This window comes from Sciurus vulgaris, assembly GCF_902686455.1.
Source record: "Sciurus vulgaris genome assembly, chromosome: 4".
Lineage (NCBI taxonomy): Eukaryota > Metazoa > Chordata > Mammalia > Rodentia > Sciuridae > Sciurus > Sciurus vulgaris.
In genome coordinates, this window is record NC_136464.1 from 112,947,005 (window position 1) to 112,961,737 (window position 14,733).

Consider the following 14,733-nt stretch of genomic DNA (forward strand, 5'->3'; position numbering starts at 1 on the left):
GAGGGTGTAGCTGGGTGGGAGGAGATGGGAAAGTAAGGCAAGTCCTGGGAAGCAGTCTAGGTTGTCAGGCTGTCGGGAGTGGGAGGTGGCAAAAGAAATTGGAAAAGGAAAAAGAAAAAAAAAAAAACAAATCGCCGTCCTTGATTGGATTTTTCTGTGTACACGGGTTTCGCGCAGCAATGAGCGAGGGCACAGTCGCACCGCATAGACACGGATATCGCGAGGAGAGAGGAGGCATTCCTACAACACCTGAGGACAGCTTCCTGTTATTATTCATACAGCCTAGGACATCGCGAGGCAATCAGCCATCTCCTGGGCATTCCTAAAACGCTCGTTCAGTATCATTGAATCGGATACACAGGGTGGCGCATGCCCTATAATCCTAACAACTCCAGAGGCTGCGCCAGGAGAATCGCAAGTTCAAGGCCAACATCAGCAACTCAGCAAGGCCCTGTCTCAAATTTAAAAAATTTAAAAGACTGGCAAAGTAGCTAAGTGGTAAAGCACCCCTGGGTTCAATCTTTGGTACAAAAAAAAAAAAAAAAAAAAAAGGTGGGGCTAAGGATTTTTTTTTTCTTTATTAAGATTTTTAGAGCAATTTTAAGTTCACAATAAATTTTAAAGGAAAGCATAGAGATATATACCTCCTGTCCCCACACATGCATAGCCTGCCACTAGGGCAGTACATTATCAACATTGAACATTTGTTGCAGTTGATGATCCCATGTTGACACACCGTTATCATCCAAAGTCTTTAGTTTGCATAAAGGTTTTCATTGGTGGTGGTGTACATTCTAGGGGTTTGGACAAATTGTGTAATAGCCATGATAGTATCATAAAAAAAAACATTTTTGGTGTCTTAAAATTCGGAATGGAATAAATTTTTAAATCCCTTTTGTCTGTTCTTAGTAGTAAGGGATATGAGAATCCAACAGAGTCTTCAGACATATTCATACAGCTCTCGAAGAAAAAAAGGCCTTTAGCATTCTAGGTTAGGGGAAGGAGTAAAGAAAATAATGAAATGACGTAGGAATTTTGTGGTAATTATCAATATTTCCTAGGAATTTAACTGTAAGCAATCACTCTAGAGTATTGTTAGTACTCTGACAGTGTCTGATTAAGCACAGATGGCCTACTGTATGTGCATCTCTTTCACAAAGCATGTTTCTCTAGCAAACAAAAGAGTGATGAAGCAGCAAAAAGTATTTTTTAACCCAAAAGCCTGCCTTTTGTACCCTGAAAATTATGATCCCATATGATCAGGCTCAGCTATGTTTTTTAAATAGTTGAACCCTTTCATCCTAGGTGATATTATAGAAGAGCCTCTTGAGGGGAGGATGGACAGGTGTCTGAAATGGCACTCACTTTATGACCCTGATGAAAATGACGAGGAGATTCCTGGAATGCAGAAGGCCAATGGATGAGCCCGATCAACTGGTTTAAATATCATGATACAATAAAGAGGGAAATTCATTGAGAATTCATCAACTAAAAAGTTTAAGCCTTACTGATAGCTTTTTTCCCCAAAAGTATTCATCAGGTCTACCTGGTTTTGCCATTTTGACACACCTAGTAGTCAAGAGCATTACTAGGCTAATAGTAAAAAAAAAAAAAAAAAAAAAAAAAAAGGCAATGTTAAATGTTATCATACTTAAATTCCTTTAAACTTGCTTTCTTATAATCTACTGTAATATATTTTAGAATCTAAGACAACAGATATGTATTGATATTATTGACTTAAGTACTCACCCTCACAATATCACCCCAATTGGAATTGTCTCTCAGTGATCAAAACAACCAATGGTACCAAAATAAAATTAGATACCTACATAACTTATGTTTGATCAGGCTGATTAAGAATTAAATTTTATGTGCTTGTGTTTTCATTGATCATTTTAATATTCATTTCTCAAACAGACTACTTCTCAGAGAAAAAAACATTTCTTCACACCCCATACAATACTCAGAACATAATGTTGAAAACCAGAGACTTGACCAATGGAGGACATCTTGAATCCTATTAGAGTAACAAATTTTTCAGTTCCAGACATCCTGAATTCTATTAGATTGTTTTACCCTCCTCCGAAGTTTTTTGAACATTTTGTCAATCTAGCAGAGAATGTGACAAAATTCGACAGGAAAGCATATTTTCAATGAAAAGAGGAGACAGTAGTAGAAAAACATACAAGTATTGAGCTCTTCTTAATCCAGGGACTATGCATGAATTATTTTATCCTTACAACAACTTCATGAGTTAGACATTATTGTAACCCCCATTTAGTAGATGAGGAAACTAAATCACAGAGATATTAGATATATTTTCAACACCAAATCACCGGTAAGTGATGAAGGACACCAGAGTCTCCACTATATGAAGTACTATGCTATAATACAATCTTGAAAAAAGGAAAGAGGACTAGTCTCTTTCTCCTTCTTGGCCACCACTACTGTGAAACTTGTTTAGAAGACATAAAAAGATAGTGATGCAGCATCACAAATAGCTACCTTCTTCATCTATAGGAAATAATGTTTCTTTCTCATCATCCCCCCCAAAAAGTCATTCTGAGCTTCATTTCAACTAAGCCTGTGTGACCTAAAACATGAGTAACAATATTCTTTGCCACTTTGCAAGTTCTTGAGTAATATCCAATATTTTCAACCCTTGGATCTTCTGCTGATAACTTCAATTACCTAAGAAATTGATGCTAGTACACCATTACAAGCTACTCAGTAGAATTGTTGACTTAGTGCTCTTGACTAACTCCTCTTTTTCTGGTCTAAACAATATTCACCTCTCAATACAAGCACCCATCATCTTACTAGTGAATACTGAAATACTGGGGCAGATGAACTTACCCAGATTTCCTTAAGAAAACTCACTCTGCCCAGGAATGTAGATACTCAACATCTTGCTTTGCAAGGGTTTCCTTCAGCTTTCAACCTTAGGAGATGCTGCTTTCATGATGATATCGAGCCATTGAATGAGCAAGGCAGTGGTACAAGGTTCAAACTTTTTAACTGACTCCAGATCTCTTTCAGGAGCACAGTTTGCCTCTTGAGCTGGCAGAAATTTTGTCAAATCTGGCAGCTCTCCATGCTCAATCCTTTTTCTTTTCACACCTGTTACTCCCCAACGAATCTCTTGCACTCTTAGTTTTTTATCAGCATCTGCTTCCTGGAAAGCCCAACCTAAACAAGTACCAATAAATAAAGTAATAGAACATTATTAATATCAAAATTGTGTTAAATATCTATAACTGTCATTTTATATGGTTGATGTTTTACATCCAGAATGACCCGCAGTACCCACATTGTTAACATTTGCCCATGTGGACACAATATATCTGCCACCTTCACACTAATAACTTCAGTGTTTTACAGAGCAATGCTGTCAGGTCACAGGGGCCTCTTTGTCTGGGACAGACATCCCTTTGGAAACCACTCCCACCTTCCCAGAGAGAACCATTCTCTCTAAAGTAAACTCCTTTCTTGTCAACCACTATCCTCTCCCTTTACTTCTAACTAGTTATACTGAGATCTGTACATGTGTACCAGAATTGTGTGTTGAGATTTTCATCAAAGAGCAATAGAAATGTCATTGCCTACAGAGGGCCATCTACATAGGCATAAATCACAAGTAGTCAAGTGCTCCATATTTTCCTTACTTGTTCAGTGACTTTTTGTTGTTGTTGTTGTTGTTGTTGTTGTTGTTTTTCTTTTTGTCACTTCCTCTACAACACCTAACACAGAACTACTACTCAAAGTAGCTTCTGATGGTTACTGTGACCACAGATCTTAATAATTAATTGCATTTGTAATATCTAAGATTTTTGTATACTTAGAGAATGAAAAAGTATAAAATTGCATTCTGTATCTGAAGATTTATATCTCTTCTTGATTAAAATTTACTAGTCATTATTTTCTGAACTTTAAATTCCAAAAAAATCCTAGAATATACAAGAAACTATTGCTTTTCACTTTAGTAAATGAATAAGCACATTTATTACTCTAACATTTTCTCTCTGTTACCATGGATATGAGTCTTTAAAGTAAGTTTGTGGGATTGAACCTCAGTTTAGCTTCACCTGTTCCTTATTTAACTGGTTTTGAGAGTTATGTTATCTGTTCAGCTCTATAATTTTAGAGAGGAAATCTCAAGTGAACAATTTAACAATCAGATATCTATTTCCTTGCCCTCTCTTTATTCTCTTTTCAGTATAAACTAAAATATAGCCATTGTTTTTCATCAGTCAGAATTTAACTAGAAAAACAGATTTTGCAGAAGATATATATTAACGAATTTATTACAAATAATTGGCTTATACAAAGGTGAAAGTTGGTTAGGCAAATATGAAACCGTTAGCTCAGGCCACTGGAACTCCAGGGCAGGAGCTGAAGCTACTGGCACAGGCAGAATTTCTTCTTCCTTGGGGAGGTCTCAGTCTTCCCCTAAGTCCATTTAATTGACAGAATCAGACCCACTCAGATTATAGAGGATAATCTTCTTTACTGAAAGTAAACTGATTTTTGGACTTCTATCACAGAAATGCCTAGAATAGTTGGGGTGACAGTTTAGCCAGATTGACACAAAGAACTGACATTACATGTTTGTTTAAATACTATAAGCCGAAATAGTCTATAAAACAAAGATAAAGGATAGAGGGAAAGGAGAAGGAACAGGAAGTACCAGAAAGTTAGCTTAGAGATTAAAATAGCTTTCCATTATCAATTTATATGTGTGTGTGTGTATACATATATTTATATATGTATATACATATACATATGTGTGTGTGCACACACACTCAAATATACACACACACCCCTTCAGTATTACATTTGTCCTGGGCAACAAATTAAGCAAATGAACAATCACTTTGCCTTAGGGATTTCATATTTGAAATTGTATAAATCATGTTATTAAAATGAACTTTACAAAATGAAGGTGAACTTTGTTTTACCTTGAGTATATAGGGCTCTTCTTTGACAAGACTAAAGCAGAGATTTACATGCTGTTATTGGCCTCTGCAAGCTAATCTCTGTCCTCATAAAGAGCAGACCTGACATAAGTGTACTGCCTATTGTGACGGGCTTCTCTTGACTGACTAATGTGTGATCTTGATGTAAAGTGACACTGTGTGTGTGTGTGTGTGTGTGTGTGTATGAAGTACTATCAAAGAAAAATATCTCTTGTCTGTTAAGATGTTCTTCACATGTTAATAAGCATTTGCTTTTGTTCCTCCACAATAGAAATGAGACCGCATTTGTTAAACACAGTCTGATGTCAGTTCACTGCTTCACCATTAACAACATAATACAACATCAACTACAAGGTCACCATATAATAAGGCTGTCTGGTTTTAGTACTGAGGATAAAGAAAACTCAATATCTATAGGATACACTGACAGTGGTAGTGAGACTGAAGATTTACCACATGCTGTTGTTCCAAAACTATGAAAAAACTCATCCCCATTTCCTGACCTTAAGGTAGGGAAAAAACTAGTGGCATGATACAGCCAAAGTAAGTGAACTTACTTTTTAATAAGAAAAAGGAGGTTCCTTTTGTATCTGCCAGTTTTATCCCAGAATAAATAAAATGTTTATATTGCATCCATCTTTACTTGTCAATAAATCATATGTAAAGTTTCCATGAAATACCTATAAATTCTGCTAGTTAAGAAAGATCTCTGAAAAAAATCTCACAATTTCCACAGATAAAGACATCAAGCTACAGTCTCCTTCTCCACTTACTCTTAAAAATAAAAGCATAAATGTTACAAAAACACACATGTACACACAAATATACCACAGAGTATAACATCAACATTTTGCTTGTTTGTTTGAATGGGGCAATAATTGGGCTGACTGAAACTTCCTTGGAACCCAATTGTCTAGAAAATGGAAAAATGTTTGTTTTTATAGAGCGATAAAGCTAGCATTTCAGGCCAGGTACAGTGGTATAGACCTGTAATCCCAGCACTTTGGAAAGCTGAGACAGGAGGTTTGAAAGTTCAAGGTTATCCTTGACAAGTCTGCAAGACCCCATCTTAAAATAAAAAATAAAAAAGACTGAGAATATAGATCGATCAGTGGTAAAGCACCCCTGGGTTCAATCCCCAGACACCCCCCCCCCAAAAAAAAACTCTTTAACTTTTTGTGTGTTTACCATAAAACTTCAAGACCACCTGTTCTGACACCTTCGTTTTAAAAACAGAGTTAAATACTGCCCTAGAATTATTTCTGTGACGCAACTACCACTCCATTTCCAGTTTCACTCAATTGAGGTAATTCATAACACAATCCAAAATACTCTATCAACTTTTCCTTCCTCATACAATTAGAATCATCCCTCTAAAACACTACTAATAAAAGTAAAAAGTATAGAACTCCAACAAATCTTTTTTTTAAAAAATTATATATATTTTTAGTTGTCAATGGACCTTTGTTCTATTCATTTATTTATGTGCAAACCCAGTGATTCACACATGCTTGGCTCTACCACTAAGCAACAACCCCAGCCCAGAACTCCAACACATCTTGAATTCAACTATCAAAAACTCCTTTGGAAGAACTGTGACAGGCAAATGTATTACCACCAGAAAGGATTAATCTTTTCAGGGGTTGCTACATTGGAGTAAGTAAACATGTACTTTTAAAATCACAATAAAATGTATGCCCCACAAATATGGTCTTTGGAAATACAGTAGATACCTCATGTTAGTTGAATGCAATCGAGCTTAAAATCCAAATGACCCGCTGCCCGGCCGGCGCTTTCCAGACGGTGGGATCGTCAGGTGGAGGCCCGCGGGAACGCCGTCACCTTGTCACCAGATCTCGGCCTTGCTTCCAGCCAAAACAGGGCCGCGCCCCTGGGTTTCCGACCCTCACAGAAAAGCATTTGCCCCAGCGACTTGAACTTCCTTTTCAGGTTAAGAACAAAAAAGATGCACCTGGACTTTCCCCGGAGCCTTCTGCGTTTTTAAGCGTCGGGTGGAATTTGGGGTTCTCTGGCCTGGAGCTGCACTTGCTTGATGAAAGTAGAAATCAGCCCTATCTTCCTCAACGGACAATTTGTTACCTACTTTGAGTGTCTTCCACTGAAGGCATCCATTGTTCCTTGAGCCACAGAAACCTGTGCCCAAGCTTGTCTGACATCTGCCTTGTCAAGTGTCCATGATGTTGGGCCCTGAGGGAGGTGAAGGTTTTGTGGTCAAGCTCTGTGGCCTGCCCTGGTCCTGCTCAATTGAGGACGTGCAGAACTTTCTCTCCGACTGCACGATTCACGATGGGATTGCAGGTGTCCATTTCATTTACACTAGAGAAGGCAGGCAGAGTGGTGAGGCTTTTGTTGAACTTGAATCAGAAGATGATGTAAAAATGGCCCTGAAAAAAGACAGGGAAAGCATGGGACACCGGTACATCGAGGTGTTCAAGTCACACAGAACCGAGATGGATTGGGTATTGAAGCACAGTGGTCCAAACAGCGCCGACACTGCCAATGACGGCTTCGTGCGGCTTCGGGGACTCCCGTTTGGATGCACAAAGGAAGAAATCGTTCAGTTCTTCTCAGGGTTGGAAATTGTGCCAAACGGGATCACATTGCCTGTGGACCCCGAGGGCAAGATTACAGGGGAGGCCTTCGTGCAGTTTGCCTCACAGGAATTAGCTGAAAAGGCTCTAGGGAAGCACAAGGAGAGAATAGGGCATAGGTATATTGAAGTGTTTAAGAGCAGTCAGGAGGAGGTTAGGTCATACTCTGATCCGCCTCTGAAGTTCATGTCTGTGCCGCGGCCGGGGCCCTAAGACCTAAGACCCGCCAAGCACAGCCCGGAGGTACATTGGCATCGTGAAGCAGGCGGGCCTGGAGAGAATGAGGTCTGGTGCCTACAGTGCAGGCTATGGGGGCTATGAGGAGTACAGCGGCCTGAGTGATGGCTACGGCTTTACCACCGACCTGTTTGGGAGAGACCTCAGTTACTGTCTCTCAGGAATGTATGATCATAGATATGGAGATGGTGAATTCACAGTGCAGAGCACCACTGGCCACTGTGTCCACATGAGGGGGCTGCCCTACAAAGCAACCGAGAACGACATTTACAACTACTTCTCTCCACTCAACCCTGTGAGAGTTCATATTGAGATTGGCCCTGATGGTAGAGTGACAGGGGAAGCAGATGTTGAGCTTGCCACCCATGAAGAAGCTGTGGCAGCTATGTCAAAAGACAGGGCCAACATGCAGCACAGATATATAGAACTCTTCCTGAATTCAACAACAGGGGCCAGCAATGGGGCTTATAGCAGCCAGGTGATGCAGGGCATGGGGGTGTCAGCTGCCCAGGCCACCTACAGTGGCCTAGAGAGCCAGTCAGTGAGCGGCTGTTATGGGGCCGGCTATAGCGGTCAGAATAGCATGGGTGGATATGACTAGTTTTGTAGTAACATTTGAGTTATTTCAATCAAATTTTCACAGGCAGCCAACAAGCAGTGAAAAGCAATTTATAACTAGAGGAAGCTGTGGGACCCATTTTGCACCATGAGTCTGTGAAATCTGGATTAAAAAATTACCTCTTCAGTGTTTTCTCATGCAAACTTTTCTTCTAGCATGTGATATTGAGTAAACTAAAAACTATTTTCTTCCGCTTTTCTTGATTAACATTTTGGTAGTATACTTCAGAGTGATGTTATCTGAGTTAAAGTAGTTTTAAGTATGTTAAATGTGGATCTTTTACACAACACCACAGTGAACACATTGGGGAGATGTACTTTTTTGGAGAACTCAAAGGTGCTAGATCCCTAATTCAAAGAGAAACATTTCTCATGTTTGTTTGTTCTATTTTTTTTCTTCTTCATTTAAAATTTTTAGGTTAAGATTAAGCTTTTTAAAGTTAGTTTTGAGAACTGAGACACAATACTAATACTGTAGGAATTGGTGAGGCCTTGACTTAAAGCTTTCTTTGTATTGTGATTTCCTTTTGGGTGTATTTTGCTAAGTGAAACTTGTTAAATTTTTTGTTAACTAAATTTTTTTCTTAAAGACTTTTTCACAAAAAAAAAAAAAGAAAAAAAATCCAAATGACCCCAACCCATATATGTATTTCCATTTATATGAGATTAGAATGTAAAAGACCCTAAATATACAAAGTAAGTGGGAGTCTCTTAGCCCAGCTTCCACATTTTTTCCTACTTGCAGTATTAGGGATTAACCCCAGGGACTCAAGAATGCTAGGCAAATGCTCTACCACTGAATTACATCCCCATCCCTTTTTTTATTTTGCTTTGAGACAGTGTCTCACTAAGTTGCCCAGATTGGTCTTGAACTTAGGATCCTCCTACCTCAGCCTCCCAAGTATCTGGTATTAGAGGTGTGCACCACTACCAGGTTCCAGCCTCTACTTTTTGACCATGAGACTTAACCATAATTCCTAAAATGGAACAGATGCCCTGTCCAATACAGAAGCCCATAGCCACACACAACCATTTAAATATAAATTAAATAATATTAAAACATTTATTTTCTTAATCACCCTAGCCACATTTCAAGGGCTCACTTGCCACAAGTGTCTAGTGGCTAGGCTACAATGTTGGACACTGCAGATAAAGAACATTTGCATCATCACAGAAAGTTCCACTGGACATGATTGCTCAAGCAAACATTCTCTTATTATTTACATTTAATTACCCTCCTTTCTTCACTTCCTGAATTATCCAAATAATTTTGTAATAGCCTTGTCCCAACTCTGCCATATCTTAGCAATGTGGCCCCTGGGTAAGTCACTTAACCTGCTGAGCTGGTTGCTCATTTTTAATATCTGAATAATAATTTATTGCCTGTCTCACTGGTTGTTGTGAAGCTCAAATGAAAAGGTAACCATAGAAATATAAAGGTTGATTATTCCTGGAAGCCCTTTTTGTTTCTTTAATTTTGTATTGTCTGCCAGGAAAAAAAAAAAAGATGTATAAAACATTTTGCACTTAAAATGTGGAATAAACATTGTAATTTAAAGGAATATGGAAACTAACTCCCAAAACCCTAAAACTGTGTCTTCCCAACTGGATCACATCATATTTTTTTCTAGGCTAATCTACTGGGCTTTTATTCTACAAACTAATTCATCATAAGTAATCGAATCAAGAGTGTGTAACCACAGAAAATATGTCAGTAGTTGTTTATCCAGGAGTAGAACTATTACATAGTATATTTGTTAATCATTATAATTATGGTAATAATAGCTAACATTTACTGAATGTTGCTAGTAATTTTCCTAAGTGCCTCATATAAATTGTCTTATTGTATTTTCACAGCAAACATATGGAGTAAGCATTATTATTACCATTTCACATCTTAGAAAATTTAGTCATGAGAAATTTACCAAAAGTCACAAAGCAAGTGAGAGAAGAAAGATTTGCCAGATTTTTTTCTTCACTCTAACAATTTTTTATTTCAATATATTTACATACAGGAAAGTATATAATTCAGAAGTGTATACCTTAAAGATGTTTCACAAACTGCAACCAGAATCCACATTAAGAAATTGAATATTTCCAGAACCCCAAAATATCCTCCATGGCCCACTTCCTGATTTATCCCATACAAAAGATAACCATTATCCTGACACATAACATCATAAATTATTTTCAACAGTTTTACAACTCTATTTATATGGAATAATAAGATGTACTCTTAGACATCAGATTCTTTTACTTAATTTTACATTGGTAAGACTTATTCATACTGCTGAGTATAGTTATGGTTTATTCATTTTTGTTGCTGTTTAATATTCCACACTTTTTTTAAACCAGTTTTGCTAAATAATATGTCTGATTGGCACTTGGAGGATTATATCTAGTTTGGGCTTTGTATTCATTTTCTGGGCCTGCTATAATAAAGTTCCACAAACTGAGTGATATAAGAAACAGAAATTTATGCCAGGCATGGAGGCACACACCTGTAATCTGAGTGGCTCAGGAAGCTCAGGCAGGAAGATTGTGAATTCAAAGCCAGCCTCAGCAAAAGCAAGGCAGTAAGTAATTCAGTGAGACCCTGTCTCTGAATAAAATACAAAATAGGGATGGGAATATGGCTCAGTGGTAGAGTGCCCCTGAGATCAATCTACCCCCCAAAAAAAGAAGCAGAAATTTGTTGTCTTGAAGCTCTGGAGGCTATGAGTTCAAAATCAGGATGTCAGCAGGGTTGGTTCCTTCAGATAACCATAAAGATAAGAATAAAGATAAACTGTCTGAATAGAAGACACAGAGGCAAACCCACATAAATATGGTTATCTCAGACTAGACAAAGGCACCAAAAACATACATTGGAGAAAAAGTAGCCTGTTCAACAAATGTTGCTGGAAAAAATGAAAATCCATACATAGCAAAATGAAATTAAACCTCTATCTCTCGCCCTCCACAAAAATCAACTTACAGTGAATCAAATACTTAAGCACTAGAACAAAGACCATGTGCCTACTAGAAGAAAAAGTAGGCCCAAATCTTCATCATGTTGGTTTATGAACTGACTTGCTTAACAAGACTCCAAAGCATAATATGTATAATCAAGAATCAATAAATGGAATGAACTCAAACTAAAAAGCTTCTTCACAGCAAAGGAAATAATAAAGTGAAGAAAGAGCCTACAGAATGGGAGAACATCTTTACCACATGCATTTCAGATACAGCATTAATCTCCAGGATATATGAAGAACTCAAAAAACTTAACACCAGAAAAACAAATAACCCAATCAATAAATGGGCTAAGGAACTGAACAGACACTTCACAGAGAAGAAATACAATTGAACAACAAACAATCAATCTCTAGCAATTCGAGAAATGCAAATCAAAACTACTTTAAGATTTCATCTCACTCTAATCAGAATGGCAATTATCAATAATACAAGAAATAATAAGTGTTGTTGAGAATGTGGGGGAGAAGGTACACTCATCCATTGCTGGTGGGACTGCAAATTGGTGCAACCACTATGGAAAGCAGTGTGGAGATTCCTCAGAACACTTGAAATGGAGCCACCATTTGATCCAGCTATCCCACTCCTCAGTTTGTACCCAAAGAACTTAAAAGTCAGCATACTACAGTAATGCAGCCACAGCAATGTTTATAGCAGCTCAATTCACAATAGCTAAACTATGGAACAAACCTAGATGCCCTTAAACAGATGAATGGATACAGAATATGTGGAATATATACACAATGGAATATTACTCAGTCTTAAAGAAGAATGAAATTATGGTATTTGCAAGTAAAGGGATGGAAGTGGAAAATATCATGCTAAGCGAAATAAGCCAAACCCAAAAAACCACAGGCCGAATGCTTTCTCTGATAAACTGATGCCAATCCATAAGGGGTGGGGGTGGGTAGAGAAGAATGAAGGAACTTTGGATTGTGCAGAGGGGAATGAGGCGAGGGGAGGGGGTGTGGGGATGGGAAGGATGATGGAATGAGACAGATGTTATTATCTTATGTACATGTATGACTAAACTACCAGTGTACGACATACAGCCAGAGGAATGAGAAGTTGTGCTCCATTTGTGTGTAATGTCTCAAAATGCATTCTATTGTCATGTACAACTAATTAAAACAAGTTTTTGAAAAATATAAACTGTCTCACAATTTACAATGCTTTGCTAGCATATTTGTTGTTCATTGGCTTGCATAAGTATCATCCCCCATTTCTGCCTTCCATATTTTTTTTTGTGGGATACACGTTGTTTCTCTATTTGTACATGGAGTCAAGGCATACCATTTGTGTAATCATAAATTTATATAGGGTAATATTGTTTGATTCATTCTGTTATTTTTTTCCTTCCCCCCACTCCTCCCACCAATCTTTTCCCTCTATACAGTCCTTCCTTCCTCCATTCTTACCACCCTCCTTATCCCTAACCCTAAACCTAAGCCTAACACTAACGCTAAACCCTCCCACCCCCCATAATATATCCTTATCCGCTTATCAGCGAGATCATTCGTCCTTTAGTTTTTTGAGATTAGCTTATCTCACTTAGCATGATATTCTCCAATTTCATCTATTTGCCTGCAAATGCCATAATTTTATCATTCTTCATGGCAGAGTAATATTCCATTGTATATATATATATATATATATATATATATACACCACAGTTTCTTTATCCATTCATCAATTAAAGGACATCTAGGTTGGTTCCACAATCTGGCTATGGTGAACTGAGCAGCAATGAACATTGATGTGGCGGTATCTCTGTAGTATGCTGATTTTAAGTCCTTTGGGTATAGGCCAAGGAGTGGGAGAGCTGGGTCAAATGGTAGTTCCATTCCAAGCTTTCTGAGGAATCTCCATACTGCTTTCCAGAGAGGCTGCACTAATTTGCAACCCCACCAGCAATGTATGAGTGTACCTTTTTCCCCACATCCTCGCCAACACCTATTGTTGCTTGTGTTCTTGATAATAGCCATTCTAATTGGGGTGAGATGGAATCTTAGGGTAGTTTTGATTTGCATTTCTCTTATTACTAGAGATGTTGAACATTTTTTCATATATCTGTTGATTGCTTGTACATCTTCTTCTGTGGAGTGTCTGTTCATTTCCTTAGTCCATTTGTTGACTGGATTATTTGTATTCTTGGTGTAGAGAGTTCTTTGAGTTCTTTATAGATTCTGGAAATTAGCGCTCTATCTGAAGTATGAGTGGCAAAGATATTCTCCCACTCTGTAGGCTCTCTCTTCACATTACTGATAGTTTCCTTTGCTGAGAGAAAGCTTTTTAGTTTGAATCTATCCCAGTTATTGATTCTTGCTTCTATTTCTTGTGCTATGGGAGTCCTGTTAAGGAAGTCTGATCCTAAGCCAACAAGTTGAAGATTTGGACCTAATTTTTCTTCTATAAGATGTAGGGTCTCTGGTCTGATTCTGAGGTCCTTCATCCATTTTGAGTTGAACTTTGTGCAGGGTGAGAGATAGGGGTTTAATTTCATTCTGTTGCATATGGTTTTCCAGTTTTCCCAGCACCATTTGTTGAAGAGGCCATCTTTTCTCCATTGCATATTTTTGGCCCCTTTGTCTGGTATGAGAACATTGTATTTATTTGGGTTTGTGTCCATGTCCTCTATTCGGTACCATTGATCTACCTGTCTATTTTGGTACCAATACCGTGCCGTTTTTGTTACAATTGCTTTGTAATAGAGTTGAAGATCTGGTATTGCGATACCCCCTACTTCGCTCTTTCTACTGAGGATTGCTTTAGCTGTTCTGGGTTTTTTATTCTTCCAGATGAATTTCATAATTGCTTGCTCTATTTCTGTAAGGTGCATCATTGAAATTTTAATTGGAATTGCATTGAACCTGTATAGCACTTTTGGTAGTATGGCCATTTTGACAATATTAATTCTGCCTATGCAAAAACATGGGAGATCTTTCCATCTTGTGAGATTTTCTTTATTTTCTTTCTTTAGTGTTCTGTAGTTCTCATTGTAGAGGTCTTTCACCTCTTTTGTGAGACTGATTCCCAAGTATTTTATTTTCTTCGATGCTATTGTGAATGGGGTAGTTTTCCTAATTTCTCTTTCTGAAGATTCATCACTTATGTATAAAAATGCATTGGATTTATGAGCATTGATCTTGTAACCTGTTGCTTTACTGAATTCACTTATGAGTTCTAAAAGTATTCTGGTAGAATTTCCAGGTTCCTCTAAATATATAATCACATCATCAGCGAACAGGGATAGTTTGAGTTCTTCTTTTCCAATT

The 14,733-nt window shown here is 37.9% G+C and overlaps 1 pseudogene across 1 annotated transcript; it reads left to right on the plus strand.

The window, feature by feature from the left end:
* The first annotated feature begins 6,776 nt into the window (after positions 1 to 6,776).
* LOC306659677 (heterogeneous nuclear ribonucleoprotein F-like) lies at positions 6,777 to 9,038 on the plus strand (annotated as a pseudogene). The gene has a single exon. The product of its transcript is annotated as a heterogeneous nuclear ribonucleoprotein F-like (transcript).
* Positions 9,039 to 14,733: the final 5,695 nt, after the last annotated feature.